The sequence below is a fragment of the Pelodiscus sinensis genome, chromosome 3 (assembly GCF_049634645.1).
Source record: "Pelodiscus sinensis isolate JC-2024 chromosome 3, ASM4963464v1, whole genome shotgun sequence".
Lineage (NCBI taxonomy): Eukaryota > Metazoa > Chordata > Testudines > Trionychidae > Pelodiscus > Pelodiscus sinensis.
In genome coordinates this window covers 124452281-124471052 of record NC_134713.1, presented here as the reverse complement: position 1 = coordinate 124471052, position 18772 = coordinate 124452281, and positions in this window count along the sequence as shown.

Genomic DNA, 18772 nt, shown 5'->3' with positions numbered 1-18772 from the left:
CTCATGATAACTGCAGTGTTTAGACAGCCAATGAATGAGAAATAAAGTGAGAGGTGGGCAGCTAACTTGCTTTGTAATGAATGACAGGCAGTCCCCGGGTTACGTACAAGATAGGGACTGTAGGTTTGTTCTTAAGTTTAATCTGTATGTAAGTCGGAACTGGCGTCAGCTGCTGCTGAAACTGATCAGTTTCAACCACGGCTGAATCTGGACGCCAGTTCTGACTTACATACAGATTCAACTTAAGAAACCCAGGCGTCCCCAAGTCAGTTGCTGCTGAAACTGATCAGTGGCTGATTCCAGGAAGCCCGGGGCAGAGCAACTCTGCCTCGGGCTTACTGTAGTCAGCCGCTGGTCAGTTTCAGCAGCGGCTGACTTGGGGACGCCTGGGGCAGAGCAGCTGGGGTGCTGCTGGGTTGCTCCAGTAGCGTGGCTCCTCGGTGCTACTGGAGCAACCCAGCAGCACCCCAGCTGCTCTGCCCCAGGCGTCCTGATTCAGCCGCTGCTTAAACTGACCGGCAGCGGCTGAATCAGGACGCTGCGGGACCAACTCGGCAGCCCCCAGCTGCTCTACCCCAGGGGTAGGCAAGAAAATCCTGGTCTGCTGGGGGGGGGGCACTAGCTGCACCCCCCCCCCCCCAGCAGACCAGGGAGACAGGGGTGGCGGGACCGCCCAAGTCCTCTACGGCTTTGCTCCGTCTCCCTGGTCTGCTGACCTGGGAGACGCGGAGCAAAGCCGCAGAACACGTGGGCAGCGGGACAGTCCAGGCGCACCGCGGCTGTCCCACTGCTGGCGTGCTCCGAGGCTTTGCTCCCCATCTCCCTGGTCTGCTGGTCAGACCAGGGAGACGGGGAGCAAAGCCGCGGAGCACGCCCGCAGCGGGACAGCCCAAGCGCGCCTGGGCTGTCCCGCTGCGGGCGTGCTCCAAGGCTTTGCTCCCTGTCTCCCTGCAGACCAGGGAGACGGGGAGCAGCTTTTCTCGCCCCGGAGGACGGGGGCAGTGGACCGTGGCGCATCTGGGCGTCCCGCCGCTTCCGTCCTCCGGGGCGAGAAAAGCCCCGTTCGTAACTGCGGATCCGACAGAAGTTGGATCCGCGTAACTCGGGGACTGCCTGCAGTTTAGTCTTTTGTTCATGTGTTTTTTTGCATGCTTCCAATAGCTATCCACAGTGCTTTGCAGGTTGACTGTTATTGACCTATTTGCTTGTGTTTCCTCCCTGGCCTGATGCTGTCTCGAGGAAGACCCCTCCCTCCTTTGAAAGGTGGCACAGATTTTGCCCATTTGCTCCTAGATCCTACTGTATCATTCTTATGGCACAACCACACTAGAACTCCAGGAACCCCACAACATGATTTATGCCACTGCATGGAGCTGCGCTGAGAACCTGGACCTCAGTGCCAACTGGGGAGAAGCATCGCTTCAGAAAATCACTTGTGACCAGCCACAGGCATAAGGAACTTTTGGGGGACAATACAAAGCCGATGTCTCCAAGGGGTCACAACAGGGATGTCGGACAGTGCCTGATAAAGAGCAAGCAGCTCAGGAGGAAGTACACTTAAAGGAGAAATAAAAGGAGACAATCCAACAGCAGATGTGTGCCCTATCCATTTTTTGCAGAAGTGGAGAGGATTCCACACAACTATTGTATGAATCATCCCAGGTGCTATTCAGAGCTTGCCATCTGCACTCTCCCCCTAAATCACCCTAAATCAACTGGCCAGACCCATCAGAGGAAGAGCAGGAGGATGCTAGAGGAAGCTAGGATCTTTTTGTGGCTCAGGACCCTTATGGCAGTCAACTGGAAAGCCAGCTCCAGTCCTGCTCTTATATAACAGAACCTGACTCCTGCCCTGCATTGGCTGAGCTCATGATACCCAACAAGTCAGCTAGAGAAGGGCCATGCTCAGCAAGATCCATCCCTGAAGGTGTGTCAGCCGACGGTCAGGGCTCCCTATATCTGTCCCTTAAGACCGGCTGAAGTTCTTTTAAATTGTGCTTGGTTCTGTTACAGCAACTGAAAGAGTCAGGTTAAAGCTTAAACAGTTACAGGTTTATTAAAGAAGCTTATAAATCATATGGTTACAATGGCTATTGCTCTATTTCTTAACTACTAGCAAAATATAGATACTGCTAGCAAAATATGGATCCTAAAAATGGTTACAAAGAAGATAAAGATAGAAAAATAGAAATAATGGTACCAAGTAACAGCTTACTCTTTCTATGTGTACACTTAAGACAGAGGACCACATCCAGGTACAATTTTTACCCCCTTCTGTGCCTCTCGACTCCAGCATGTCAGGCCAGGGCCGGTCCCTCAATTCCTAGGAAAGACGAAAATACGAGGTGGGCGTCCCCATAGAACCTCGGGAGGTCAAACACCTAACCTGACCAGCAGGTAGAGGGTAGAATGACACTCAAAGTGAGTGTGTGCTGGGCCTATCTTTTATACTCATGGGGTCACGTATTTCTCTTTCTTATCTGTCATGCCAAATGGGGCTGGTCTGTCTTTTGTGAGACCAGTTCTTACAAGGGAGTTGTGAACTTAATTTACACTTGTAAGAGAGATAACTAAATTGGAATTACTGGGGATTCTTTTCTCAGTGGGAAATTCCTCTTCCAGGGACTGTGTGTGTGTTCGAATCAACATAGGTGCCAGCCGGTGGCAGTCTCGCATATCCTGATCTCTCCTCATATCTGTGTTTCAGCTTCTCAGGATCAGATGAGCCAGCATAGACTATGCTGATTTTACTGCTCCTTCTCTGTCCTGTATGCTTTAGGGAGGCAAAGAAGATGGATGTGATGGAGGCGGGCTGTCTGGCCACAAGGTGACACTGCCCTCTGCCCCTTTCTCTCTCTGAGACTTCTTCTCTACCGTTTTGGGAGGCTATTAAATGTTAAGTACTGGGCCATGGGCAGTATTGCCTAATGGTGAGGATGAGAGGCTGGCCTAGTGGTTGGTGGAGAGACCATTAGGCCTACTGGCTGGAAGGAGCCCAAGTCAGGAGCCAAATTCCAAGTCCAAACAGCAAGCTGGAGCCAAGAGCCAGGAATCAGAAACCAAAATGGGAGAAAAGCGCTTTTTAAAAAAGCGGGTGGTCAGTTTAGTGAGCTGGTCAACTTTCTTTAAGTAAATATCAGCACATATTGATGTGTCTTAATTATGAAAAATGCCTGAGAAATGTTCCTGAAGTGCCTCAGTCTTGGAAAACACTCTGTTCAGGCTACTGGAATAAAATGAAATCTATAAATATTGGTCAAGAAGAGACTCAAAATTGTCACGTTTCTATATTTGAGATGGGGATGTTAAATTTAGATTAATTAACGAATCAAATAGTTGACAGGATTTCCATGGACTATTTGATTAGTCAATAAGGGTGCGTCCCACTGGCCCCGCACTCCCTGCAGCGCCTCAGCCTTTGAAATGTACAAAAACACCGGCAGCATTCTTGTACATTTCAAAAGCAAAAGCCATGCAGGGTCTGAACCTTTGAAAGGGAACATCTGCCAGGCTTCTGCTTTTGAAATGTACAAGAGTCCTGCCAGGACTCTGGTACATTTCAAAAGCAGAATCGAAGCAGAACCGGCTTGAGCAGAGACTGCTTCTGTCCCCACTCATGCCATTTCCCGCTGTGCCTCTACCTCCCCTGCCCCTTGCAGAGACAGTGCTGAGGGGAACCGGCTTTTAAGCTGGCTCCTTCCAGCACCAGCCCCATCTCCTCCCACCCTGTGCTGCCTCTCTCTGATAGCAGTGGCAAGGGAGGGAAGTGACTAGTCGTATCATTAGTCAACTATCCAACAAGCTTATGCTTATCAGATAGTCAACTAGTTGCTTACATCCCTAATTTGAGATGCATGATACTAAGAAAATTCTCAGTGCAGAGGCAGATTACATACTGAATGTTAAAGAGAAGAATTTCTTGGCGCAATCTTGTCTTCCATATGGTAATCAAGTATAATATATAAACCAATAAAGATGCTAAACATTCTCATTTGCCAGACAGTAAAAGAGCTCAACTTCCTTGCTCCTGTATCAACAGAGAATAACTTAGAGTAGCATGGGTGGAGAAATTCACAGAGCACATGCTTTCTGTTTTTAAAACTAGCTGCTTTTCTTTGGGATTGCATTTGTTTCATATCCGAATAAAACTACCACGTGTCATTTTTATGGAAATGATATAAAAATATATGCCAGTCGTTATCACAAATGCCTGAAGTTTTTATAGCGTTTGAGGACTCTCATCTGCAATCTTCTTCTATCTTTTCTTTCTCATTGGGGAAGGTTTTCCTCCTGTTTCTGAACATCCCAGTATTTCCTTTTTCTGTTTACTTGTTCTCTCCAGACCCTTGATGTTGTATTGAGGTGACCTTCCATATAGCCAAGGAAGGCTGCAGGCAGCTCCTTCTAGTGGCTAGCAATGCAAGTCTACAACCAATGTTGCAAAATCAGCCTTATTCAGAAGGGCTGAACACACTGCTACCTGGGATTCTCCAGCTTAGGAGTGAGGAGCCAAACCTGAATCACCACCCCCACCCCGCCGACTGTAGCACAATAAGCCTACATATCTGTGTTCGTCTGTGATTTTCACTGTGTAATACCCAGTGATGGGACAAAATCCGATCTTTGAACACATTTGAATTTTGCTTGCTAGTTTGGCTTTGAACTCCTGAATCTGAACCCACTTTAGTGGCTCTGGTTCCAAATTGACTCCAGCAGTGGGTGGAGGACTGTTTTTCAGTTCAGGGCTCGAGTCAGTTCAAATCTCAAAGAAACAGCTGTTTAGACAAGATTTCCACCCAAGGTGTGATGGAAATTGCATGATATCAGCTAGGGAGTTTTAAAAGCAGAAAATCCCAACTGTTATGAATTTATAATTAATCATTTTGATGTTACATACTCATGTGAGTGATGGTGTTTACTAAGAAGAAACAGCTTGCCAGTTCAATTCCAGCCTAGATTATTAATTACTAGAAGCCATTTCTCACTGAAGCCTCCTCGGTAGCCTATGTGAACTGAGTTTGTGGTCTCTGACCAGTTCCTCTACTCGAATGTAACTCAAATTTGATTGAATATAGGCAATAATCTTCAGACTTGGATTTAGTATTACTTTCTCATGAGGAAGGCATTCACTAACAGAGTTAGAACTATTATCAACCTGAATGCACTGCATTTGTTGCTTCTGACCTGTTACAAACACAGATCAATCCCCAAACCGAAGGTTTTGCCTTCTTGAAATGGATCCTTGTAAACTGATTTTTAATGCCATTCTTGTTGGTGGTCATACAAAGGCCATATGGGCACAGAGATTGTCTTTGTCATCCCTAGAGGTGGTTGCTTCAGATCAATGTTGGAAAATCAGATTGGTGAGGCACTGTGAAGAACCTTGCCCAAATGTTGCCTTTGTTGATTAAACAGGCACTTGAGTCTTTTCATAACTGCTTGCCAGGCTCTCGCAGGAGACAGGATGGGAAGAAAGAGGACTTCAGACAAGGAAATGTGAGAACAAATATCAAGATCGGCCACACATGGCCCTAGAAATCCTGATGGCAAAAACACCACTGAGCACCAGGTAGACATCACCAGCATCGCAGAGAGATACAACTATGAGCATAATAATGTGAACAGTGAGGCGTATGTATCGGATAGGCAAGGTATAAACCTGTAGGAGCCATGTTAAAAAGGGCTTTCAGTGTTATATCAACCAGACTGCATGACCTTGTAGCAAATGGCTTTTCCACGAGGTACAAGTATCTGGTCATAAACAATCTTATAGGGACATATAAAGCCTAGTGTGTCTCTTTCACTCTCTGTAGATAGAGGATGAGGTCAAAATACAACATGTCCTGGCCTGCCATCTTCTTACGCAGGTTCTATGTAATACAACTGCAGAGAGGCACATTAATCAAGCGAATTCTGAATAGAACAAACAGGAAAAGAGCAAGTGGTAAACAATGAATAAAATGCCAAGGAGAGTGAAGCACCAGGAGTAGCCTTTAGAAACAATGCTTACATACAGACAAAGTTGAGCTACTGGGTTTTCCAATGAAATGCATGTGGCACACTGCAAGAAATACAAATTGATGTGCGATATATGCCAATATTTGCAGTCACTCCTCTGGCTGTTCCCAAGACAGACTCTCAAATGCAGAGCCAGTGATAGATTTCAATAGAGAGACACAGTTATAGTCATGTAATGACTCAGGCAAAGCCATATTTGTAAAGGATGCAGATCACTCATAAACTCAATTTCCTGAAGCATGTTTGCACTCGCACTTACTTACTCATTTTCAACAGTGGGTTGCAAAATGTTCGGTAGGCTGCCAATGCACAAAGGTTTTGTATGTCTGTCACAAACACCCAGTGTGGCAACAACCACACCAGATTCCACCTGTGGACTTATATACAGCTTTGTATTTATGAGCTTTGTCCTCTCAAACTGGAAATACTCACTGTGGTATCAGTCAGCTGGATACAGTTAACACATCAGCAGCACATCTGCTCCCAGAAGGAACTCTCCCTGGCAAGGTATCACTATTGCAAACTGACCCTTAATGTCACAGTCATAACATGAAATCGAAAGAGTAGCACTGACAATAGAAAGAAATAATTCATACCTAATCTGTAGGCACCCAACTAGACATCCAACACTCCAGTCATCTGAAGAAGTGGGCTGTACCCACGAAAGCTCATGATACCATCTACATGTTTTGTTAGTCTATATAGTGCTACCAGACTATTTGTTCTTTTTCAGTTTGCCTGTACAGACTAACTCGGCTACCCCCTACCTAAAGCATATGAATCATAGATCAAGTTGTCATGTAACTACATATGTGCAGATAAGAGCAAACAATATGTTCAGTTGCTGGCCTTATGATTTTTATTATTAATTCTGTTGTGTGCAAACATTTGGAGTCCAAGTCACTGACAATACAAATGAATAATTTTAAAACATCATAGGGCCAGTGACTGATCATATTGTTTGCTATTGCAGGCACATTTGTAGCTACAACATAGGCTATGTCTAGATTGCAGAGCTCTTCCAGGATACCAAAGGTATCCTGGAAAAGCTCTGCCATGTCCAAGGAACGTGTCCACTTTTTTGGAACAGTTTCTGAAAAAGCAGATATGTTCTTTTGGCATCCCTGTATTCCTCTTGGTGAGAGAAATAAGGGATGTTCCGAAAGAGGAGGTTTTTTTCCAAAATTTGGCCCTAGGTAAACGGGCCACATTTTGGAAAAGCCTCTTTTGGAAAAAAATCAGAAAAATACGCAAAAGATAGATGTAGCCATAGAATCCTATTGTGTCAGGCATTGTACAAACACATAACAAGAAGACGATCACTCCCCACAAAGAACTTACCATCAAAATACCTGATATACAAACACATAACAAGAAGACAATCACTCCCCACAAAGAACTTACCATCAAAGTACCTGATATAATGTCATGGTTTATAGGTTTTTGTCTTCATTACAATCTATTCTTTGTAGACACAGTCTGTTATGCAGTATTGAATTATTTCCATCTCTCCTAGTTTTGCGATTTTTGAAGTGCTGAATTAAACACAAGTGTCAAGCCCTCGGGCTCTTCCCACCCTTTGTGTGGCTCAACTTGGTACAGCTAATTGAACTTTCATACAACAAGGTTTTATGGAATATTTGAGATTTTTTTGAAGCGGCAGCTGTAAGGATTTTACAGAGGAAAAGGTCAAATTAAGAGTTCCCAATGTTATAAAGTTGCAATGGCAGGTTATTGCCAGCCTTTGGCCACTGAAGATGAATAATTACTTTTTAGCATAAATATTTAGCAGGAGATTGGTTAATTATGTAGCTTGTGCCACTGAATGTCAAGTTAAAAATTTACAGCCACTCTTGGATTTTAACACAGACTAAGATATGCATTATAGTTTATAGCAAAAGTCTGACTATATAACATTCCTCCAAGATGTTAACATTTAAATATCTTCACCAGTTGAGGAGGGGAAAATCTAGGCTTTTCCCTTCAACTTACCTCCAATGGGTGATGTGTACAGAACAGTGTCTCATAATGGCTATGTCTAGACTGCAGGCTTCTTTCGAAAGAGGCTCTTTCGAAAGCATCTTTCGAAAGAGCCTCTTTCGAAAGATCGCGTCTAGACTGCAGGCGGATCTTTCGAAAGAGAAATCCGCTTTTTCGAAAGAGAGCACCCAGCGAGTCTGGATGCTCTCTTTCGAAGACGGCCTCTTTACATTGAAGAACGCCTTCTTTCGAAAGAGGAACTTTCGAAAGAAGGCGTTCTTCCTCGTAAATTGAGGTTTACCGCCATCGAAAGAAAAGCCGCGTTCTTTTGAAATAATTTCGAAAGAACGCGGCTTGAGTCTGGGCGCAGGGGAAGTTTTTTCGGGAAAAGGCTACTTTTCCCGAAAAAACCCCTGAGTCTGGACACGGCCAATGTGTTTTAAAATGAAAGCACTTGATTGATCTATTGACATCTCTGATAACCTCCAGGATAGAGGCAAAATGGTAGCAGGGTGAGAGAAGAGAAAGAGATCCAGTCGAATCCTCTAATATACCCGGTCCCAAATTAATCAGAAGAATCTTGATTTCTCCCCTGACCCATTCAGAGGAGGTCTTCTCCTCTGTTCATCTTCCTCAGAAACACGTTTCCTTCCTGTGATCCTCACATAGGCCCTTTGCCTTCTCTCCACCTCTAATAGCCTGATGAAACTTCTCTTCCCTAATCTGAGACCTACCCCCTGACTGACAGGCCAGCAGTGCTTAGATACTGTTGTAATAAGTGCTACATAGGAACCCAAGATAGATAGCACGTATCAGGTAGTATTTCAAGATTTTGGCTGAAGATTTCAGGGGGGCAGGGAGTATTTCCCCCCAAAAAACTGCAAGCCTTGGGCAAACATGACATTTGCCTGTCTACCTGTCTCCCCATTGGCCTGACAGGAGCTGCCCGCCGCCCAGATATAAAAGTCAAACAATATCTAAAGTTCAAAATGCAAACTGAGGAGCCAAGTGTTCTGAGCACTACAGTGGGAAGGACCCAGGAGAGTTGGTTGGGGGTCTCATCCCTAGAGAGACGATGAAGCTTGAGAAAAAGAGCCTGAAGGGTTCTGCTTGACAAAAGGCATAGATTTTAGGGCCAGAAGAGAACATAAGGGTCTAGCCTGACTTACTTATCACACCTGTTATCAACATCTTAACACAGATTCTTGCATTACTACAGAGCCCCAGTGGCTTCTTTGTGAATCTATATAAGAGTCTGCCCATGCAAATCAGATTGCAGAGTCTAATGTGCAGTGGGAACGGGGGAGGACAGACAGGGGCTGCAACAATGAAATGAAATTGGTTAAAAAGCTTATCTGCACACAGAAAAAGATAAATATGGATCTTACAAAGTATAAACATGGATTAACATTGTGTCCCAGTTCATCACTACAAGAAGCCAAGAGAATGTGACCAAGAAACGTGTTGGTTTGTTTTTTCCCCTTTTATGGGAAAGCTGGTTTTGTGGGGTTTTTAAAAAAAATTCTGTATTTTTCTCTACTCTGGAGAAAAATTCTGAATTTTTCTCATACTCTACCAAAGCCAACACTGGTAAATTAATTAGAGCTGAATTCACTTAGCATTGCCACAGTAGAAAATACACATACTCAAGAGAGCAGTGGTATTCTGAGACTTTTAAAGAGGAATTAAATTCCCCCACAGTTAACATTAAGGGTGAGATTACACCACCTTTACTCATGCTGAAGAACACTTTCCTGCAATAGAAATCCCAGTGAAGCCAGTGTGGAATAAGGTACCACATTAACTATGAGTGAGTAGGTCAGAACCTGGCCCTTAAAAACTAATGAGCTAAATTCTCTGCTAACGTAATTGGAGAAATTCCATTAAAGGCAATAGAACTACACCCCTTTGTATCAGCAGAAAATTTGGCTTTTGGGATGAAGTTAATCATTCAGATTATATATATAAAAAACAATAACAGAGCCAGGTGGTTATTTATAATACATACTAGCCCTTGAGCTTTCTTTGCCGACTCATCCCATGGATATGTGTTTAGATATGTACTGGACAGCGTGTCTCAGCTGCTACAAATGAGATCAGCATTTGTATTGCCAGGTGGCCATGAAAGCTGCATTTGCCTGGGAACTGAAGCAGCGAAAAGACAATAAAAAAGTACTCAACTCTGTATAATAAAATGTTCCATTTCATCCCTTCTTTTACTCTGCAACCTAAGCAATTGCAGTTTTGTAGAAGCATGTACACTTCCATCAACCATAGCAATTTTTTAAAAAAAATTTAGCAGACAATAGAATTTCATTTCAGCCTGGACTGTGCTTTAATTGATATGATGTAGAAGTCCATTTTCGTATTTCATTATTACAAATGGCATGAAAAAATAATCTCGTAGCGTAAGCCAGGCAGCCTGGAAGAAAATGTTAGTGTTCAGATGCCATTTCTGTTCCTTCCCTCCACCCCAAGATAGAGTTTCAAATTTGAACTCAGTGTGATGTTGTCTGACCATTTCAGCCAGTGAAGATGGTAGAATTGTAATTGATATTTTATAATTAAAGGGACTCAAAATCAAAAAAGATAATAACTGAGGAAATACATAACAAAAAGATAAGGGACAACCATTTTAGATTTTTCTTCAGGCTAAGGAAGAAGCTTCATTACTATAAAATCACAGCTACTTTTTCTTTTGCATTGCATAAAAATGTCATATACATACATCGTTATTTTGAACCCTGATAACCAATAAAGGGATGAGTGGTAGGGTGGGGAGTGTGTGTATGTATGGGTATGTCTACACTACCCTCCTAGTTCGAACTAGGAGGGTAATGTATGCATACCGCACTTGCTAATGAAGCCCGGGATTTGAATTTCCCGGGCTTCATTAGCATAAGCGGGGAGCCGCCATTTTTAAATCCCCGCTGCTTCGAACCCCGTGTAGCGCGGCTACACGGGGCTCGAACTAGGTAGTTCGGACTAGGGTGCCTATTCCGAACTACCGGTACACCTCGTTTCACGAGGAGTACCGGTAGTTCGGAATAGGACCCTAGTCCGAACTACCTAGTTCGAGCCCCGTGTAGCCGCGCTACACGGGGTTCGAAGCAGCGGGGATTTAAAAATGGTGGCTCCCCGCTTATGCTAATGAAGCCCGGGAAATTCAAATCCCGGGCTTCATTAGCAAGTGCGGTATGCATACATTACCCCGCTAGTTCAAACTAGCGGGGTAGTGTAGACATACCCTATATGTGTTTTAGATGTTATCTTATGATGCAGTGTACCCAAGTAACACATCTAATTAGTTTCCCCTCTCTCACTGCAAGACATTGTACAAATACAAGGACAGTCCCTGCGCTGATAAGTGTACAATCTAACTGGTATCTACAAACAACCGGTACTGGCAACAGAACAGATTGTGTGATCTAAAAGGTGTTCTCTGGTCTCATTTCTGTGGGTCATACTCTCTCATTTCCTTAAAAAAGGGGTGTCAACTTATAAAATGTTTGCAATGCTGGCATCTTTGAGGTGAGCTGCTGGTGGCATGGAATGAAGTAATGGGCAAGGTTTGAGAGGATGAGAATCATACTCAAAGCAATGGATCCCGGGTAGGTATATTTGGGTTTGGGCCTTTCAGTGTCTCTACCACTCTTCCCCAGCTTTCTCCCCAGGGCTACGTCTAGACTACATCCCTTTTTCGGAAAAGGGATGTAAATTAGACGTATCGCAATTGCTAATGAAGCGGGGATTTAAATCTCCCACACTTCATTAGCATAAAAATGGCTGACACTTTTTTTCAGCACGGAGCTTTGCCGGAGAAAAGCTCCAGTCTAGACGCTGATCTTTCGAAAAATAAAGCCTTTTCCGAAAGATCCCTTATCCCTCTTGAAATAAGGGATCTTAACATCCATGGCAGTTTTCACCATTCACCATCAATTAATCCAGTTGTCTAAGGGAATGTGTCCTGCAGAGCATATACTCCCTTTTCCCATCCTCTGTCTGCATTGTACGCTGCATGATGGTTCTAGTGCTGTACATAGCCTGTTGGCAGCTGTGTGGTGCCATCTGAAGATGTCAGATAGCTCATTTCCACTGTGTGAGGCTCCTCAGACCCTTTTTGTCATCATTTATACACATCTTCTTCCCTGTATGCACAGTAACAAAGAACATATGATTCAAACGTTCTCTCATGAACACTACTCAAATTCTCCACTTAAATGAAATGGTATCTTTTAATTCTTAAAAAAATAAAACCATACTGAACTGTAACAAAAAAAGATAAAGATGCAGGAAAAACAACATGAAAATATTATATACAAAACATTTTAAAACTTATGTTTATGGACAAACACACTAGTCAACTTTTAACATGCACTTTAGAGCCCCTGGGTTAAATCCTAGACCAGTGGTCCCCAATGCGGTGCCCGCAGGCGCCATAGTGCCTGCCGGGGCATTTATGTGCACCTGCTGAAACATCTGGGTTGGCCCCGCCACTGGCATGCAGCACATGCGTGGTGCTGGCCCTGGGTGCATGGTGCATGGGCGGCCCCTCCCCCAGCACGCGGCTCATGCACAGTGCCAGCCCTGGGCTCAGGGCGTGCAGGTAGCCCCTACCCCCGGTCACATGTGCGGTGCCAACCCTGGGCTTAGGGCGTGTGGGCAGCCCCCACCCCCGGGCACGTGGCGCATGCGTGGCCTCACTCCCGGAAGTGCGGCGCGTGAGCAGCCCTGCCCCCGGACGTCCGGCATGTGAGCGGCCCTGTCCCGGGGCACCCGGCAGCCACGAAAGGTTGGGGACCACTGTCCTAGATCTTTTGAAATCAATGAGAGTTTTGTCACTGACTTCGTTGGGGCCAGGATTTCACACTGTATAACCTACCCCGTGTAGTACATAACTGCAAATAATGTAGCTTGATGATTGAAGCATCTCTGTGTCAGGGTATTTGAAAAGCTATCTTCACTAAACTTTGGCCTTATTTGATGGAAAGAGGTTTCCCATGACAAGATTAAGCTACCCTTCCCTTCTCCCTTCATTCATCTGTGGCTGTCCCATCTCTGTCTCCTCTAGCCATTTTGTATTTGTTCCTAGAGCCTTTTCCTCTTCAGCTTCTTCCATATGGAACACTCTTTTTATATTTCTCTACCTCAGTGCTTCTCCATATATTTTCATATCTCAAATGAAAAGATATTTCCTCTCTACTCTAAGCCTCTTAAATTCATCCTCCTGCTGCTACTGTTGTTGTTACCTTAACTGCATTACAAATGTCTATGCCAACTCCTGTATTTCTGTTTTTACTGGATATATGTTTCATTTAGTGCAGACTTTTGTCTCTGACAGTAACCATATGAGTAGTTTAAGGAAAAGGTAGAAGGAACTTAGTATTCTAAATGATGGTACAAGCCGTCAGTTGATCCCCCATCAGTTTATTGTTTGTGTTATGCCCTGAGGTGGCTGGTATCTGTACTTCTTTTAATCTTAATGAAGTGTGGATATTTTCATTATCTTTCTTTATTCCTACTAAACATTTTTTCTTAATATCTTATGAGATATATAAGAACATTAGGAATTTCCTATGAAAAATCTTTTTAGCAGTTTTAAATTTGTTTTCTTTCAATTGTATTGAATGCCTTTGACCTACTATTACGAGAAAGTTAAGTTGGACACTCCTATAAACTTGTCTGTATCATTCACTATCTTCTGTATCTGTATCATGTCTTCCTATTCATTTCCTCTCTAAACCAAACTGCTTAATCTTTACTGACACTCCTCATACAGAGGTTTCTCCATATCTCTAATTTTTTCTATCGCTATACTTCTGCAATTTCTGTTATATTTTTCTGAGATAAGGTGACCAAAATGTAATTCCATATTCCAGATGGGAGTGCTAAATTCATTTGTATAACTATATAGTATTTTCAATATTATTTTGTACACCCACCTTATATAGCCACACATTTTGTTTGCTTTTTGACCACCATTGCACATTGTATGTCTACACTGCTGGGGTTTTTTGGCAGAAGATATGCAAATCATGCTCTCATTTGCATATCCTTTCACCTGCCCATTTGTGGTGCCCATTCACCTAACTTTGCTAGGTTCCTCTTCGAGTCTTAGAAAATTTTTTTAGCCTTGACTAACCTAAATAATTTTGATAACTCACAAGACTGGCTATCTCACTGTGCACCTCCTATTTAATATAATTATGTATTTGTTTAAATTTTAATAATAATAAATAATAATAAAAATGATCCTTATCTAAGCTCTGGGTTCCCCAACACATAGCTAAAAACACAATACCATCCCAGTAGCATTAAAGCAATAATTTCAACAGTAACTCAGATACCCAGCCAACTATAAAAAGTCCACAGTTAAGTTTTGCCAAACACTCTACATAGCTACCAACCAGCAACAATTTACAGAGAGCATGGTCTTCATCTGGCTCTATTTTTACTATTCACTGTTTGTCATCTGTTATTCCCCAGTTTAAAAAACAACCGGCATCCAATCATAGAGCAAAAAAAGTACCATATGATCATCAATTGCATACCACAAATAAATATGCAGAGAATGGTCTCTAAATGAATGAGTTGCCAAAAAAAAAAAAAAAAAAAAACCAAACACCAAACCCAGCAAAACCCTTGGCTGAGATATGTGTACATAAACTATTGGGTAAATACTTAAAACAGATGAACAAATTTGTGAAAATTGGACTCAGAATAAACTATATCAAATCGGTAAAAAATACTAAATTCATTGGATAATTAATTTACAATTAATAATCCAACCAGATCTGCTAATGAAGTTCTACAAAGAAGTTATCAGGAATCATTGGCAAAACAAAAAGCAAGGCAATGAAAATTTATGTTTATCCCAAACACCAATAATGGAAGAAATTCATGAATGCTAAGATGTTTATTCAGCTAGCCTGAAAAAAATGGAAGAACTATTTAGAAGATTCACATGACAATAAGGAAGTTATTGTAAGTATGTATATTGATCTTGAATGGAACTGGAGTTTTAATCAAAAGGTAAAAGCTAGCCTGTAATTTTCAACTCACACAAAAGGAAAAACTTCTTTTGTAAAAACAGACATCAGCACATCAGACCTTACATGAACTGTGACTGGGCTGGTGTTTCAGCCCTAAGGGCTTGATACTAATCTTGGTTACTTCTGAATTATCTTAATGCAAGGGAGATCAAAACTGGTGCCAAATACATATTCACACTACACACCTTTCTAACAAGCCAGAACAGCAAAACATGATTCAGACACTTTTTAACTATGAGTTAACTGGAGCGGGACAATAATATTTACAAATACCTATGTAACAAGGGTGTTGTGAGGATTAAAATATGTCTGTGAAGCCATTTATAAGCTTAAAGTCCTTTAGCATAGGTAGGTATTATTAAGAGGGTTCTTAAGTTATTTGAATTTTCTATGGACTTTCTTCTTACATACTTTAAAATATAGACACATCTGAAGGTACTTCTCATAGTGCAAGTTTTGGCATATGCATCTGAAGCATTTTATTTAACAATTTTTTTTTCCATTGAAAAAAGACAATCACTCTTTGATTTGATCAAAATAGGTTTTTCCTATTATCTATGGAAATTACTGATTGAGCTTTCAAAGGAAATACATTTTCTTCTTAAGAGAGGTAAAGAAAGATGAACTTGACAGTTTGTGAACCAGCCAAACTAACAAAGAAGGCCTTAGCATTCCTCTTAGGCGATATCAACGACTTGTGGGTACAATTATGCACTCAGATGGGAAATGTGCAAATGATCCAAATGCACAATTTTCTATCTGGCTGATAACATGACTGATTCTCCAAAAGTGCTATTTTTCAGAATATATTTCCATTTACCTTATGTCTTTTTCTCAAAATTTCTTAGTTTAATGATTTTCTAACTATACAACAGTGTTTGTTCACTGGATATTGAACAAGCAGTATGCCTGATGCTGATTTTGCCTTGTACAGCATTTCTCCTCAGAGACTGAAATAGATTCTGCTAAGCTGCCCAGAGACTCTTCCTGCAGCTCCCCTTGGCTGCAAACAGTGAACTGCAACCAATCGGAGGCACAAGGCTCCCTGGTGGCAGAGCCATAAAGTAAACAAACTGGAGCAGCCCGTTAGCAGCTTTCTCAAAGTGGGCCCGCAGCCCACTTTGAGAAACACTGTGCTAGTGTCATACCTAGTGCAGTGTTGAACTCAGTGAAGCTATACCAATGTAAAACCAAAGTAATGCCATGATGAATCAGGTGCTGAATTTATCAAATTCTGGATTTAAAACTCCAGAACTTAGAATTTCATACCTGTCATGTTCCCTCTTAAACAGAACTTGTACCATTACTATCCCAGTTAAGGAGTAATCCTTGCTATTCCCTTTCCTTGTTGAATCAGGGTACATCTACACTACAGAGGAAGATCGAAGCTGTCGCTGTCGATGTTCCAGAGTTCGAATTAGCAGTCTAATTAAGACAGCATGAGAGGGAGGGGCACTCCAATCGATGCCGCTAACCCTGCTTTCATGAGGAGTAAGAGAAGTCGAAGGAAGAGTGTTCTTCCTTTGACTTCCTGCAGTGTAGACAGCGCCAAAAGCTGAGTTAAGCTACTTTGACATCAGCTACGCAAGTAACGTAACTGAAGTTGTGTATCTTAAGTCGACTTCGTCCTGTAGTGTAGAGACGTACACTCAGTGCCTTAGAGCTGCTCCATGTAAACTGATTTTGTGCATTAAGTGTATCCTGAGGGGGATTCTGTAGATCTTAATGTTTAAATGGCATAAAAAAAGAGGGTAAGATTAAACTGATAAGTTCAGTTTCTTTGCTGCGACCTTTATATTGTCTCTTCCTTGTATTCCACAGAAGCGTCTCTACTAGCAATTGCATACACACAACTTGGGACTGCACTTAGGTTATCTGGAATCCTTTTAAATGAAAAAGGAAAACAATGTCCCAAAACGACAAGGGAAACAGATTGAATGTCATCCCCTACATATTTTTATTACACAAAATTGCATGCACCACATTCTTACAGCTGAAGCAAACACAGTTTGAAAAATGACTCCATGATGGATAGCAGAACTCTTCATCACTGCCTCTAAGTGCATTTAGCAATCCTGCTATACAAGACCAAAGCAGCTGGGAGGCTTCTAATGTCCTTGGAAAAAGCAACAGCCACATTCTGATAACATTTTGTCGTGCAATTATATCCTTGTGTGTATACAAGTCAATAGTGAAGGTTAAGAAAGTAGATACACTAGATCAATAAAATCTAGGGAATCTCATTGAAAGTTCACGCTTCTGAAAAAAATTTAACAGGAAAAAGCTTCAGCATTTCACTGTGTGAAAACTATCTCAGATTCTATGTTCCTTTCTTTTCACTAACTTTTTCATTCTCGCTTCCCCTTTGAGGTGATGAGCATTCCAAGAACATATGAAAGGATCATTCCCATGGACTGAGCTTGCCAATTGCTTTAGATGTTTCTTTATGCTCTTATTCCCCCATTATAGAAAGGAGACATTGCCTAAGTCTTGTTTTCTTTGTTTTACTTTACTTTTTGCAACGTCAGTTTAAAGCTGTATAATAAGTATTCCTTTAAGGATATTTTCCTTTTATGACATACAATATATTCAGACCCAATTCTTTGACTGCACAATAGAAGAGGTAGAGTTTTCACACGTGCCATTTTACATCCACTTTGCATATATATGCAAATGACTAGGCAAGTTGCAGAGGAGTGAAGAATCAGATCCAGCTATCTGTACAACTGTGGAAATTTCTGCCCGGTTTCTTGTTGCAACTAAAAACCTTCTCTTGATTTTATTTATACAACCTATGTATTCAACAAACCTCTCAAGTGTACATAATTCACACTGGAATCTCTTCAGGCATCAGTATCCATTTCTCCTGCTGTCAAGAAAGGTCATTGAATCAGTTTTGAGGGGGCAGGATGAGTTGAACCTGAATAAACTACCATCTTACAAAACAAACTCACTGGTTACTTGCAGCTTACTCAGCAGGAAGATGCTTTATTGCTGAAACTGCTATAATTCAGATGGTCTGTCTTTTTAACCTTCTTCCTCTATAGCATCTGCCTCCTTTTACCTTCTAGTAGTCCATGGATGCACATGCTCTGAAAGACTGATGTCTGTTCTCTGGTTACAGTCACCCTTCAGAATTGTTCTGCTCAAACTTTTCTAGAATGGTCCCTACGTGAAGGATGGAAAAGGAGGAATTGGTGGGGCTACTGAAAAAACCATGGTTTGGGCCAAGAGTCCTGTAAGGGAGAATGATCATAAGGCTCCATATTCTCATTCGCACCTGTACGGCCAGATACATTTCTTTGTCCCAGCTTATCTGCATCAATCTGGTGGCACAAAGGAGATTGAATCTTGCCCTAACCACATTGCTGGGAACATCCCTGGCACAGACAGAACTAATGTAACTGGCTCCTGCAGGACTCTCTCTGCAGACTTCTGTGTAATGAATAAGTTGGGAGCATAGATGATGTCAGGTGCATTATGCTCTGCTGGGGAGCAGGTCCTTTTGACACTGCCGACAGCTTGCCTATATTGGAGCTGCTCCCAGGCTGAACATTCAGTTTTCAACACAAAGCTGTGAAAACGGGAAATGTCTTTATATGGTTATTTGCTTAATGCCAGTTGGAGCTATCAGACAGAGTGAGCAAGACAGGCGTGTCTTGAAGCTCTTACAGGCTAAATCAAGAAATCAAGATTTTGCGCATGGATAGAACTCTGATGTT